Genomic DNA, 15899 nt, shown 5'->3' on the forward strand with positions numbered 1-15899 from the left:
AAAGAATGGGTATGACTGAGTGACAATAAAACTTCATTTGCGAAAATAAGAAGGGAACTAGATTTGGCTTGATATAGTTTGCTGAACCCTGTTCTACACTCTCAACTTTTTTTTTTAATCTTTGTACATTCCCCAACAACTAGCATAATGTTATGAAAATAAGCACTGAAAGGAAAGGCTTTGAATCAATTTATATATTTCTTTATATGCTGATAGAAAACAACAGTTTTGGAATGCGTAGGAAGGAAAAGTTCACCAACATAGTGAATGTGTTAAATAGTGGTATTGATGAGATTGATAGGAAGAAGAGATATGTGTTTAGGTAGAAAGATTAATGTAACTACCAGTATTTTCTTCCAAATACCTATGGAATATCAAGTTGGAAATATCTTACAGAAACACAGATGAACAGTGCTAAGTATGAAGTTAGAGAATTGCAGGCTAGAGAAGCATATTTTTGACCATGCACCAAGACAGAAGCAAAATAGCTAAAATTATTTTAAAAGATGGTGTATCTGAAGACCCAGATAAAGAAATAAATAATAAGTAAAGACAATTGGAAGGCTAAGAACAAAAACCTGGGGTCACCTATAGGGAAAAGTCTGTTTACAAGTATGGGACAGCAACGGATTCAATTATTCACCCCCAAAATAAAAATTCAAAATTTTGAAGCCCTAATCCCCAATTTGATCACATTTGGATATGAGGCCTTTGGGAGGTAATTAGGTAGATGAGATCATGAGGTGGGCCCTCATGATGGGATTAGCATCTTTATAAGAAGAGACACCAGAGAGCTCACTTCCTCTCTCTCTCTCTCTTCTGGACACAGCAAGGCAACCATCCGAAAGCCAGAAAGAGAGGCCTCCCCAGGGAACTGAACTGACTCATATCTTGATTTTATACTTCCCAAACTCCAAGACTGGAAAATAAACTTCCTGTTTTTTCAAGTCACTCAGTCCATGATACTTTGTCATGGCAGCCTGAGCAGACTAATGCAGAGATGGAGGAAAAAACTGGTTAGTTAATGCTAACTAGAAAAGTCCTCTTTAAGGGAATATCATCAACGAAGTATAATTATCATTTACAAAGTTTCTGCAACCATATCTCACTCTACAGTCCTAAACAAAGAATCAGACCTTTCTAAGTTTCTTTGTTTCTTTTTCTCCAGTGCTGCCACTAATCCAGTTAACTCTAAACATAACACTGGCAAATATGGGAAATGTGCTTTAAAGGGTTTGGGTATACACATGCAAATTCATATACCTAATACATACATAATATACTGTATATGTGCATACAGATATTTATATTTTTTATTATAAAATAGGCATAATTCACCCAGAGCTGTGCATAATGGCAGTTTTCTTCATCTCTTCTCTTCCTTTAGATATTATCTAGTGAGAGTGTGCTCAATAGTCAAAATAGCTTCCAAAGAAGTGAACGGGCTCTTGGAAGAGTATCAGGGAAAGAGTCAAGTAAGCTTGCAGAGAAGCACAGTTTACTTGATGTGTATGTGTGTATCACATATACATACCATGTACATACACACAGAGTGAATGAGAGAGAGACCCAGAGAGAACAGCCTTATGATTACCCAGCACTTTGTGCATATTATTTAATTCATCACCACAACAATTATGTGTGAAGTCCTCGCTGAAGAATTTGGGGCTGGAGCAAGTAAATGGCAAAACTAAGTTTCAAAAATAAATATCTCCAACCCCAAAGCACATGTTCTTCATCATCTTTGCTACATTGCCCTCTACTCAATGGATACATCTTAGAAGCAGAAGTAAATCAGAAGGGTCCACCCCCAAACAAAATAGTTGAAATAAATGAGAATGAGAGATAAAAGAAAATTTATGGGAAAGGTCCCTGGAGAGTCATGTTTCTCTTTGAGGATTTCCTGTGTGGGAGAACAAGCTGCTGTCCATGATGCAACAGGGATGACACTGAACAGCCTGTTGAGGGGCCATTGTTTTCTAAGAATTCTTTTGGCCTCTCAGTGATCCATTTTTCTTCCTGATCTCCATGATTTCTACTGACATAATGAGGAAAGGAATCTGGCCCGAAGGTCATTCTCTCTGCAAGCACACTAATGGCCAGAGGAAGGCAAGTCAATGAAAGGCTGCTTCTAGAATATCTGCCTCAAGGTTGCAGATATTAACACTATTAACAGGAGGGAAGCTTGGAGCTTAAATGAGGAGCTTTAGCAGTAGTAAACTGCTTCAGAAATAAATTAGCTATTGTTTGGATGTTGGAATAAGACCAAGAGAGGAGTTTCAGTGATGCCTTCGTCACTGCGCATGTAGCAGATGGTGTCTCCATTAGCAAAGAGGGGATTTAGCAGAAAAGAAGCTCAAAGACAGAGAAGAACTGTTAGGTCTTGGAGCCGCTCTGAGACATCCAAGTAAGTGTCCGAGAAATGTCTGGAAATTCAGCACATTACTTCCAAAATTGCTGTGGTGAGTCGGAAAGATGGATGGGGATTATCTGTATCTCCATAGTCAGAAACTGCCAGCATTGCAAAATGGCTAGCACATTACACCTCAGTAACCCTTTCAGGCAGAAGCCTTGATTTGCTGAGTTGATTTTGAAGATTTTTCTTTTTTTCTTTGTCTCTGGGATGTCTAAGTAGATACAGCAGATTGGGTTTGGCAGTCATAAAAGGAAACATATGCGGCCCGATTAAAGAAGCTAATCTCACATTTCCTGTCACATCGGAAGTCTCAACTTTGTAGGATCAAATCCATAAATTAATATTATATATATATATATATATATATATATATATATATATATATATTCTGTAAATCATGGTTAAAATTAGGCAAGGCATTCACATTGTTTAAGTTGCAACTCAAAGTCATCTTTTCTTTTTTAAAAGATTTTATTTATTCATGAGAGACACAGAGAGAGAGGCAGAGGACGTAGGCAGAGGGAGAAGCAGGCTCCCTGCAAGGAAGCCAGATACAGGACTCCATCTCAGGACCCTGGGATCATGACCTGAGCTGAAGGCAGATGGTCAACCACTGAGCCACTCAGGCATCCCTAAAAGTCCTCTTTACATTAAGTGGTATATTTCTAGTCTAACTGAAACTATCACTATGTGAGTATTGCAGTGTGTGTGTGTGTGTGTGTGTGTGTGTGTATCGAGATATTTTTATTCCCTCTAGATGCTTCACACAGAAAAAGATACAATTTTTGTTAATACTTTTTAAATGTTGAAATTCTATACTTGTTTATTCCTTACCCGCCCCCCCCATCTCTATTCCCACCAGCAACTGTAAACTCAGCCATTCCAATCCATCAACTAGTATTCAGGTTTAGTGTTCACATGTTTTTCTAAATGTGTTTCAAGTTCATATTATTTTTTTCAAAATCAGAATTTTAAGTTATGATTTTACACAAAGAAACAACACTTTGGAGTAATTACCACAGTTGTTATGATGGCTTTTAAGGTCCTACCTAGACCTGAACCTCCCCCGCTGATCTCTCCTCCCACTCTTCCCTGCTAATCACCCTGTGCCTTACTGGTCTCCCTGGTGTCTCCTAACACACACTCAGCATACGCTCCCTAGAGACTTGGCACTTGCTAGCCTTCATTCTGGAAAATACCTCTGCCCCTCCCTCCCCACAAATCTCATAGCTGTGTTTAAATGCCATTTGCCAGAGAGGCTACCTCATGAATGAGGATGAGTTAGGTGAATCCTAATAAAATGGCACCGTGTTCACCTCACTCCTGAACTATATATATCCCCTTATTCTGTGTGGTAAGCAGAATTCTAAGATGGTCTTCAAGATCCAAACTCTTAGTTTACCTGCCTTGCAAAATCCCCAGAACTTTGAGAATGGATTTTATTTCCCTGATCAGGCTATGTTCTATGGCACAGTCATTTTTACCAAAGGAAGATTATCTGGGTAGGCCTGATCTAATCACATAAGTCTTTTAAATCTGGGTCTACAGATCCTAGATAGAGGAAGTCAGAGCTTCATAGCAGCAGAGAGGGTCTCCTGTTGAATAGGCAACTGCCATGTTGTGAACAGGACCACTTGGCAGGAAATGGTAGGTGGCTTCTAGGAGCTGAGGACAGCTTAGATTAAAACAGGGATCTTAGTCCTATAGATGGAAGGAGCTGAATTCATTAAAAAATCCGAATGGGTTTGGAAGAAGACCCCACAGCTTAAATGTAATAGCACCCCTGGAAGACATCTTGATTTCAGCCATGTGAGATGCTGAGCAGAGAAGCCAGGTATGCCATGTTAGATTTCTGACCAACAGAAACTATGATATAAATTTGTCTTATTTCAAGATGCTAGGTTAGTGGTGATCTGCTGCATAGAAATAGAGAACAAATACTACCATTTTATCTTCTCCAATGCATTGATCTCTAACACATATTTTATATTTACTTTTTTTTTCTTTATCTATTCTCTGTCTTCCCTCACTAGAATAGAAGCCCCCATGAAGCCAGGGACTTTTATCAGTTTTGTTCACTATGGCATCACTACCTCCTAAAATAGTGTCCACAACATAATGGGCTCTTTCTGAATTTGTTGACTGAATGAAGTAAACTTTGTATTTGAAGAGGGTGGATGCTTGCTTCCAAAAAAAGGCAAAGCAGAACCTGCTGTTTGATGACACTCAGAAAAAGTGGAAGGGCCCTTTCCCAGGAGATTGGCTATTGTCTCATTGTACACTTCGGCATCCTCCCATCCCCTCACCTCCCACTGTCCTAGGAAATAAGCTGAAGTGAACCCTTCTTCCCAGTGAGGCTTGCCTATATTTCTAAAGCACGTACCAGGAAGTAAATGCAGCATCCACTGAAGGACTCATAGGAAATCTCAAGAACAAAAACAAACTCCCAACCAAAATGCAAATCAAAACTTGAGAGGATACTACTTCATACCCATTAGGATAATTCCTATAAAAAAAAAACAAACAAAAAGAGAAAATAACAAGTGTTGATGAGGATATAAAGAGACTGAAAGGCTTGTACATTGTTGGTAGGAGTGGAATATGGTACAGTACTGTGAAAAATAGTATGGTGGTGACTCAAAATATTAAAAATAGAATCACCATATGATCCAGCAATTCCACATTTGGGTACATACTCAAAATAATTGAAATCAGGGTCTTAAAGAAATATATGCACATCCATGTTCATAGCTGCATTATTCATAATAGCTAAAATGTAGAAGCAGCCCAAGCATCTACCAACAGATGAGCAAATAGGCAACACTTGGTTTATACATAAATGAAATATTAGGGCACCTGGGTGGCTCAGTGACTGAATGTCTGCCTTGGGCTCAGGTCATGATCCCAGGGTTCTGGGATTGAGTCCCGTATCAAGCTCCCCACAGGGAGCCTACTTCTGTCTCTGTCTATGTCTCTGCCTCTCTCTGTGTCTCTCATGCATAAATAAATAAACTATATTTTTTAAAAATAAATGAAATAATATTCAGCCTTAAAAAGTAAGAGAAGTCTGATACATGCAACATGTATGTACAATGATGACATGATGGCAAAAGAAATAAGCTAATCACAATAATGAATATACTTAATACCACTGAACTATACACTTAAAGATGGTTAAAATGGTAAATGTTACATGTTTTTTGCCACAATTATAAAGGAAAGAAAAAAAGCTCCATAAAGCACTAAATGTTTTTGAAAAACCAGCAGCTAGAATGATGGTTAAAAAAAAAAAAAAAAAAAAGAACAACAACAACAACAACAACAAAAAACAGAAGAATATATACCCAGGGAACCAGTGCAGATAAGGATTTCAAGACTAAAACCAATGAAAGAAGAAGATATATTTCATATATATCAGGGAATAATCCACTCCAAAGATGAAACCTTAAAAACCTTAAGCATACAATATAACTAATTGATTTTTTAAAAGCAAAAAGAAGATGCAAGGAAAAGTAGTCAAAAGTACAGCTAGCACGAAAATTTAATTTGCCCCTCTCTCTTACAGATCAAACAGGTAAAAAACAAATTTCAATGCTCTAGAGGATTTAAATATAATAAGAAACTAGACTAACAAACATATATATACACATATCTATAATACTTTGTGCTCCCAAACTAGAATATACATTTTCTCATAAGTCATAAAATTGACTAAAATGGACTATGTCTTAACACAACAAAAAGAAGAGACCTTATAAATCATTCCCAGGGACCACAAGGCAAAGAAAGTGGAAAACACAAAAAGATCTTATCCTTCTCCTCCAAAAATCAAGGAAATGAAATTTTTTTTTAAAAAGAAAGAATTAATGAAATAAAAACTGTGGATCACATACCCGATAAAAGGTAGAATGTAATGAAATTGAAAATCGGTAAAATTAAGAAGGAAAAACAAATTTTTGAAATCAACATCTTTCAAAAAGAGAAGGCAGGAAGAAATCAACTTGACAAAAACAAAACAAAACAAAACAAAAAGATCCAAAGCATATAGAAGTTAACTTTAGGCAGGAAAAAGGGACAAATAACTATAGATACAGAGGATTATTTGAATAGGAAATAAAAGGAAGGTAAGAAAAGGAAGAAAAAAAAAAAAAGAAAAGCAAGAAAAGAAAAAAAAAAAAAGAACATGTTTCACTTTAAGCCAATATATTAAACAGACAATATCTTTGAGAAATATATAATTATGTATACTATTACTGATTCACAAAGGAAAATGAAAGGAAGATAATCTTTACCTTTAACTGTGTCACTAGATCCAAAGAGACTTAAGTGTGAGTTCTGTCAAACTTTTAGTAAATGTATCATTGATCTCACACACATATAATTATATTATAGGTATATATAATCCTACAAAAGATAGAAGAAAAAAGAAAACTACCCAGAACATTATACAGGTTGGTTGGATAGGTAGCCAAAATTTAACTCACTTACAAACATAAGTTCAAAATTATTAAATTAAATATTATTAACAAATCAATCCTGCTATGTTCTTTACTCATAGAGAAACCGGAGTACAAATCGGTCATATGACTTCCCTAGGGTCACACAGATGGTAAGTAGCAGTAGATAGATTGTGAGAGGTAGATCAGTTATTCTGAAACCCCTATTTAGATAGAACATAAAGAACATAGCAGGACAATTTATCTTTTTTGTGAAGAATATTAAAATAGGATTATATTTGACCACTGAAACATACACATACATATCCAAAACATGATGGATTAAAGAACTAAATTTTGCATGTGAACACCTAAACTTAAAAAAAAAAAAAAGTTGAAGAATTAGCCTCTCTCCTTCCAAGGTAAGAACAATCCTTGGTGTGGCCTGTTAGCACTCAGCCTCCACGACTCTAAAAATTCTTTTTGAGTTCTGGTCCAAAATAGTGATAAAGAAGCCTCCTGAATTTACTTCCTGCCATGGAAACACCAAATCTGCAGCTACCCACAGAGCAATTCTCTCTGAGAGAAACTAGTGAGTGACTCCTACACATTGGACTAAGGTCAAAATACCTACAATTAGAGTCTCAGCCCATCCTCAACTACTGGGAGCTACTAAGAACAAAGAAGGGGACTTGAACAATCACTTAGTCTAGTTTGGTATGTGAAACAGATATTGCCATATGCCACTGGGAAGAGTATAAAATGTTACATCCATTTCAGAGCGCAGTTTGGCAGTTTAAATTAAAATTAAAATATTTTATATTCTATGGCATTAATTCGTTTTCACTATATTTCCACAAGAGAAACAAATCCACAAATGAACAGGAAGCATGTACAATAATTCTGACTGTAGAACTATTTTTAATGGCAAAGATTAGATATCATCTAAATGTTAATGAACATGGAAAATTAAATAATAACATTCTACAGCAGACTGTGTTAGCTGCCCATCCATCAGCCAACCCTTTCTTTTTCCTTATAACCAGAAGAGTTTTATTTGCAGTGATATGTGAAGTCTGAATGACAGATCATTACAAATCTAAGCTGTGATAACCATCCAGCTCCCCTGTGCTGGATCCTCATGTTCCCATCCTCTCTTGCAGCTGGTCTGAAGTGACCCAGCACTAGTGAGTAAAGTGCTGATCCGAAGTGACCCAGCACTAGTAAGTAAGATGTAGTGGGACATATGCTGAGGTTACAGGGCTTCCCGATAAAAGGAAAGCTATTTTCCCCTAGTCCTTTACTCTTACTCTTTTAATTGCAATATGAACAGATGCGTAGACAGAGGTAGGCAAAAAGCATAAGGAAAAAGTCTATGTGTGGGGATGGTCAAGAAAGATAAAAGGAACGTGGGTCCCTGGATAGTATTCCTGAACTATCAATCCATTCCTAGAAATACCTACCTTCAGTTTTCTTATAAGTGAAGAAACAGATGTCTAAGATTGTCAAAGCTGCAGATAGAGGAGGTCTGGTCATTCTCAGTCAGGGGTCTCCATTAAACTTATTATGGAATACTATGCAATACTTTCAAAAGGGGATCATATAAATCTGTATTTATTTATATACGAATTGTTAATAGCACGCTATAAATGTATTATATATATAATACATATAATTATATATATTATATATATATACACACACATACATCTAATTGTACATGTTATGAAAAAACTTACAAGTATATGTATACCTACATATCTGTATCTACGTAAATGCTTAGAAGAAATCTTTTTTTTTTAATTTACTTAAAGATTTTATTTATTTATTCATGAGAGACACAGAGAGACAGACAGGGACACAGACAGAGGGAGAAGCAGGGTCCCTGAGGAGAGCCTGATGGGGGACTTGATCCCAGGAGTCCGGGATAACAACCTGAGCCAAAGGCAGATGCTCAACCACTGAGCAACCCAGACATTCCTTAGAAAAAGATCTTGAAAGCATACACACCAAAGTGATAACTTCTACTAGTGGTATCTGGGGAGGTGGACCAAGCTGGAGATGAAGGTACATGTGAGGATCTAGTTGCTGTAATTCTTGTACAACTAAAAGTAAATAAAGAGGAAAATGAAATAAAGTACTTTAAAATAAAAATAGTAAAGAGGTTAAATAGGCATTTTATTGATTTCAAACTCCTATCAAAGTGCAGCAAATGGTCATAAACTTGAAATGTCATGGATGCAAAGTGTTTCTAGTATCTATTCACATTTAAAGCCTATGGGAAGTGTTGGATATATATGGTATATTCATATATCTTCAAATGTCCTATAAATAATAGATTTATTTGTGGTAAACAAACAAAGATATTGAAATGCATATCCTAACCATTTAGAGATATATGTGAAACAGATGCTTCCACAACACTAAAGGATTTCTTTCTCTACAGATGTTGCCGTGGAAGATCTTCTGTTGTCCTCTTGTGTGGCAAGTACATTGTGAAAGAGAATTACAGCTTTGCTTTAATCCATAAAAACTCTCCCACAAATGGTAATCCACAATATTTTCCAGAATCTACCACCATAGGATAGCAGATGGTGATGGTACAAATTGCAGAAAATTGTTAAGACATCATATGTTGAATACATTACAACATTTATTTATAAGATATATAATGGAGCTAGACAGACATTAGTAGATAGATAAGAGAAAAATACACGCTCAAAATGAGGTTGAAATGAGATAGAAAGCCAACCAGCATGATACATCAGCAAAACCAGGCCATGGCTTTGTGAAAATACAGGAAACTTTAATTTATAAAGAATGTAGGAAGGTTCTTTCTCAAAATTTGTACCTCAGTGTGGAAGGCTGGATATTAATGTAACATTCACCGTTTATTTCTTGTGTGCCAGAGACTGTACTGAGCACTTGGAATTAAAAAAATGAAAAGGTCCACCCTTCTCTCTTATAGAATTACCATCTAGTTGTTGCACCTAATAACACCAGGGTGTGATGAACAGAATTTAAACAAATAAGCAAGGTAGACAAAGTGGCCTAGGTTGGGAACAACTGACTCTGTTGGGGAAAGGAGGGGACAAAGTAAGAAATGCTATAGGCTTAGGTGAATGCGTGGGGAGCAATCAGGGGTATGTAGAAAACAGAGAAACCAGGCTTTCCAAATTCACAAAGAAAAGGGAGCCATAAGGATCTGAGGCTATAAGTGGCTGGAGCCAAACTTGAAGAGCTGGTAATGCTAATGAAAAGTGCCCAGCCTGTGTCCTCAGACACAGGGAAGCAACTTGTGTGGCACAGTTGGCTGTACATTTTGGAAAATATTCTTTGGCTTGGGTGGAGTAGAAAGATGGAAGAGGGGCAAGCTGGGAGAGCCCAGTCAAGAAGCTGCTGTAATAGTCAAAGAAGCAATAGATTAAGGCCTTAGTTCATACACCCATTAGGTATCAAAAATATGTGGTGAATACAATAGTCAGAAGGATATGTCTAGCATATGCATTTCAAAATAAGGAAAGGAGAGAAGAGAGATCAGGAAGGAGAAAAGAGGCAGAAAAAGGAGAAAAGAGCCCAGCTGTAGTATAGCAATGCCAATGTCAACAAAGGGTTGAATTTAGGATTGCCAAAAATCCCATTTTTTTTTCCTCAGTACACACCATCTTTTTGTCCTGGTTTCCATATGTTCTTTTCAGAATTCTTTTCCTTAATGACTCTCCTGGAAACATCTCCTCTCTCCTTGCTTAGCAGCCTGGTTTCTAAATGCATGGCCCTCTTCAGATTCTCAGTGACCCATTTCTTCTAAAAACAAAATTAGTCATTCTTGATTATATGATGCACTTTATTTTTCCCAAATATTTTATGTGTTCCTGTTGCCTTCCTAATTAATGACATGCTTCCTAGAAGTCAGGGAGCTCTAATAATTTGTAGGAATTTCAGTACCAAGCAAAGCGTTGACCCCAAAGAAGCATCTTTGGGCAAATTTAAGAGCCATAAGGGACCTAAAATCATCTTATAAAAAATCTCTTGGGCCATAAATGAGGAAACACTCAGAAAGATTAAGAGTTACTTACTAGACAAAGGACTAGAATTAAAAACCTTGGGAGTTGATTTGATTAAGCAGGTTTTGAGAGCCTATTACCTACTAGGGCATTTTTCTAGTATTTCTATATCAAAGGACAAAAGGAAATCATCTGGATTTTCAAGCCAGATCATTCTCCTAATAAGCTGCTCATTTGGTTGGAAAGGTAAGCAGGTAAACAGTTAAAATCTGTAGCAGAGACTCCTAGTCCATTGAGCAAGCCTGACCCCCTGGGTTATGCTGAGATCCACAGAGAAGATTGCTAATGGAAGATGTAAGAGATATTGTACCTGAAAACTCCATCTCTTTCCTAAAGACTGAGAGAAGACATGCTAGATGTACCCAATAAAGGAATGGATTCTGAACATCTTATAAAAGTGGTCACGCCCCAGCTCATGGAAAGTTCCAAACTAAAGAAAACAAAGAGGGCACTGTGAATCCTAAAACACTCAAAGGATATATACTCTCTCTCTCTCTCTTGAAAGCAACAGTTAAACTAATTGCAAAGAACTTCGAGTCTTGCACTCAAATTAAATATTCATAGAACTCCATTTATGTGCTGCATTTAGAAGTTAAGAGACTTTAAAAACCCTTCTGCATTCCCAGTAGTCAGCTAATCCATTAGAAATGTGATACCCACTCTAACCCAGAGTAACAGAGTGCCAGCCCAGGCGGCCAGCTGAGCTTGGACGCTTTCTCAAGAGCTGCAGGCAGGGGCTTGAGGATGCTAAGTCATTCTGGCAGTAAATCTCTGGCCCTTCTCACCAGTGAGGTTTATCACCAGGCAGTTAAGTAAAAGAGAGGGCTATGCTAAGGGGAATAATGTGAAGGGAGGAGGGAAGTGTTTCATGGTGACAAAGACATTATTTTCTTATTGGGTAATGACAACTGATTCATATGTGGCCTGGGGGAATAAAAAAGATCTAGTGCTCAAGGAATTTAAATATTTCTTTAAGCTGAACTTGCTTATAAATGTGTTTACACTAAGATGGCTGGCTGCTGTAGAGACAGGTGGCTTCTTTCCCATATTATCCACTATGCATTTTGTTGGACTAGGCATTAGTAAAGTGCCGGGCTGTGGGCCACATTTAGCCTGCCATCTGTTTTTGTAAATAAAGGTTTATTGGAACACGTCATGTCTGTTTACAGATTATTGAGTATATTAGGGAGTAGCTGCAGCAGAGATGGTATGGCCCACACAGCCAAAAAGAGTCCCCATTTGACCCTTTATAGACAAAATTGTTGATCCTTGCTTTAGAAAGATAACATTGTTAAAAACAAAGTTAATTTTTTTACTTGAATTAAGCTACATGTGGCTTCACTCTACTTGAATATATTAATTAAACACACACACACATACATATATAGCGTTAAGGAGCTGAAGTGGATAATTTGAAATGGAAGAAAATTCGGGACTCAGTGAAGTGAAATTTTTTACAGTCTACTTCATCTGAAAAGGCACAAATGGAAGAAAGTTTTTAAGCATTACAATGCAACCATTACTGAGTAATAGTGTTTTTGATCCCGTCTCCTTGAATTTCCTGCCATTTGTTAGGTTTTCTGAACCTACTGGTAGAAATCACATTTTACTCTCATGATCCTTCCCACCCACAGGGGGTGGGGAAGAACAATTCTTGGTGACAAAAGAAATTGCTTGGGTGAAATCTGTTATAGACCAGATGGGCTGGAAAGCTTGATGGAAACAATCCTTCATAACCTCTCTCTATCCTCTGAATGCTTTCTTATTTACTCAGAGTAAGCCTTCCATGGCACATAAGAAATGCATATGTTGCCTCATTTATTATTTACCTGACATGTTGTTAGCAACTAAAGTTGGAAACCAGCTCAGAATATGATTTCTAAAGAAAAGATCAGGCAAGGGGACCAGCATGGTGACTAGGTACATAATTTTTCCTGGAGTTTTTCCAACTCCTATCTCTTTGGAGATAAGATCAGGTAGAAATAAATAAATAAATAGGAACACTGAGGTTCTCTGTATATATGGCTATTTTCTTGCATGCCAGAATGAAAGATGACTGGGCAAGCCAAACACATTCTTTCCTGGCACCAAAAAGAAAAAAAAAAACTGTTCAAGGGAATAAAATGGCATTTGTTCCTTTGCACTTCTGGAAGACTAACTTTTTAGATAATCTGACAAGAGCCACCTTGGTCACCTCTTGGGCAGTAGGGATGTGACTTTTTATAAACAGTAATCTTATTTAATCTGACCCCACTTTCTTAAATCACAAACAGATATCATGCATTCCATTGATCTTAGGATCGTGCATCACATTTTAAGGCTGGTTCAATTTGCCCTTTGCTTGGTTCCTAACATATGTGAGGACACAATGGTTCCAAAAATGAATAAGACATCTACCCTACCCTTAATAAGTTAATAGTTTAGTAGAGGAAAAGACATTTCAATATGCTAAATATATTCAACAGATCATTTCAATATATTGAACATAATTTTCTTAGATCATTTCAGAATGATATATTAAGATCTAAGGAAAGGTTTATAAATTGTAATTCTGTCTTTAATAATTTCCTCCCTCACTAGGAAGCAAGTGCACAAAATACATGACTTAAAGGTATGCATCAAAATAATGCTTTTGTGCTATTCTTTGTTCTCTCCCTGAACAAGACCAAAAGCTCTAATGCAAAGAGGAATAAATATTCACTGGTGCCTCCTAAACGCAACTCTCAAAAAAAAAAACAAAGACAACCCTTCATTGACTTCTTATACCTAAAGGACAGGGATTATGAGTTGAGCATCCTTATAGTTCCCATAGCATTTTACATGGCATTAAGTCAACAAAAAGAGATGCCCAAGGTCTCAGAATGGACGAAGGATAAAATATGGGTGTGCTTCTCAAAACCTGTGACTTTTCACCGTATCATCCTCAGGGCCAGTCCTGATGATTTAGGACTGCAAATTGCAAGTGATGAGTGCTGTACTCCCTCACATCGGATCACTCCTACCCAGAGAACCAGCTATGCTTGGTTCTGTCCAGCTTTCTCTGCAAGAGAAGAAACTTTCCACGCTGCTGCCATCCAAGCCTGCAAAGAAGCAAGAGCTTCTCACCACCCACCATTCCAATGTCTGGCATCATCGGGGGCAGTAGACCCTGGTTTCTTGTGACTTTACTCATTAAAGCTTCATGTTCTCTCTTTTGTTTTATTTTGTTTTGTTTTACTAGATTGCACTGTAAGACATATTTGAAGTTGCAAATACTTTCAGTAATTCTTTAAAGGACGTTTTTTTCTCTCCCTTCCCTTCTTTCTCTTCTTCCCTATCTTGTGTGTGCACAAGCACATGTTTGTGTGAAAAAGCAATCAATGCCTGCCCAGTACAGTTATTTGTGAATAGTTCCATTCTCTTAGTGTGTTGACCTGAATAATCAGAGGTAAAGTTGCAAGGTAGAAGTAACAGGAGAGGAAAAGAGTAAAATGTCCAAATAGGAACAAAACCAATTTCTATACTACATATGTTGTTATTAATATAACAGGAATTTGAGAAACTTTTTAAAATCACATTGAAGGAGCGCCTTGCAAGCAATTTGGGCATAAATACATGATCCCTCCAAGTTCAGAGATTCACAACATTAACTTTATAACTTGTTCCTGCTAGTCCACATTTTTAATTTTTTTTTCAAATTATCTGAATCCCTTTCAGTAAAAATAAAGATGTGGACCCAAGAATCTGGGGTGAAAAGTTCAGTGTTAAAAATATCTTATTTGTCACTGCTCTCTGTGTGCCTGGAGACCAGTTTTCTTTAGTCTGACCAAGAATTCGCTTTATGAAAAAAGTGAATCTTAAATGTTTCCACATAAATATTCACTTAGAAAAATCACATATTGAAACAAAGAATTTAGACACTTCTTAAAAATGCTTTTCATATTTCATCCCATTGGTCTTATCTATCTAAAATTCTAGAAGACATTTTCCTATTATTGAATTACTATATTAGAAGTGATGGAATCTAAATTGTTCTTATTTCAAGATCTACCCCAGGAATAGCAGAAACTGAGGACTTATCCATAAGTTGGATTTTATAAGAATGAAAAAGATGTCTACTAAATATGAATTTATTTTTAGAAGAATGTAGTGATAACATGAGCAGAGAGCTCATAACTAAAAAGTCATCTTTGGAGTTCATTTCCAGATGAATCAATCAGGTGCTCTGAGAGGATCTTTAGGGCCCAGCTTATAAAGCCTATAGAATTAAAAGAGCAGCCAGGTAACACCCTGACAGAGGAGCCCACAGCAGAGCTGCCAGCCAGTAGTTTAAAACTGGAGATGGTTCTGCCTCCAAGAGGACATTCGACAATGCCTAAAGACATTTGCGGCTGTCACTACTGGATGGGGGACATGCTCCTGGTATTTAGTAGACTGAAGTCAGGTATGCTGCTCAACACCCTACTATGCCCAGGACAGCCCTCCACAACAAAAGACTGTCCATCCTGAAATGTCAACAGTGCTGAGGCTGAGAAACCCGATGCTAGTCCCATGATCCATAATCTTTTGAGAGTTGCCATATCCTATAATTTCAAAATACACTTCGTGCCATGTGGCATGCTTTCATCCCATAAATGGAAGCAAACAAAAATTAATTTTCTTTTTACTATTTCTGCAACACCCTTTAATATAACTGGAGTTCCCACTGGGTGTTGCATAACTGAGACCGTGGATTAATGATCCTGACTCAGAGCTGACCCAGTTAAATGGAGACATTTTGGGACTTCTCAAAAAAATGTGGAGGAAAAGTATTTTATTTCTCACTGCACTGCCAGTTCCTCAAAAGCCTTCAAAAAAAAGTTCAAGTTTAGAATATACAAGATCATTTTCACTTAAAATCATAAATAATACAGTCTTTCATCTTGAAGGAGAGAAAGACTATTTTATAAAGATAAAAATTCTTTAACTTTGATCTTATCTCCTCAGGAATTTTCTGCATCTGAA

General features: G+C 37.0%; 1 protein-coding gene and 1 long non-coding RNA gene across 15 annotated transcripts in view; one reads left to right on the forward strand and one right to left on the reverse strand.

Moving 5' to 3' along the window:
• The window catches only part of RBMS3 (RNA binding motif single stranded interacting protein 3), a 1328331-nt gene that overhangs the window by 833043 nt on the left and 479389 nt on the right, over positions 1 to 15899 (reverse strand). The gene's annotated exons all lie outside the window — the stretch shown is intronic.
• LOC119865362 lies at positions 1954 to 14047 on the forward strand. Its single transcript, XR_005376927.1, has 3 exons — positions 1954 to 2407; positions 9299 to 9399; positions 13844 to 14047. It is a non-coding gene; the product is annotated as an uncharacterized LOC119865362 (long non-coding RNA).

This window comes from Canis lupus, chromosome 23, assembly GCF_011100685.1.
Source record: "Canis lupus familiaris isolate Mischka breed German Shepherd chromosome 23, alternate assembly UU_Cfam_GSD_1.0, whole genome shotgun sequence".
Lineage (NCBI taxonomy): Eukaryota > Metazoa > Chordata > Mammalia > Carnivora > Canidae > Canis > Canis lupus.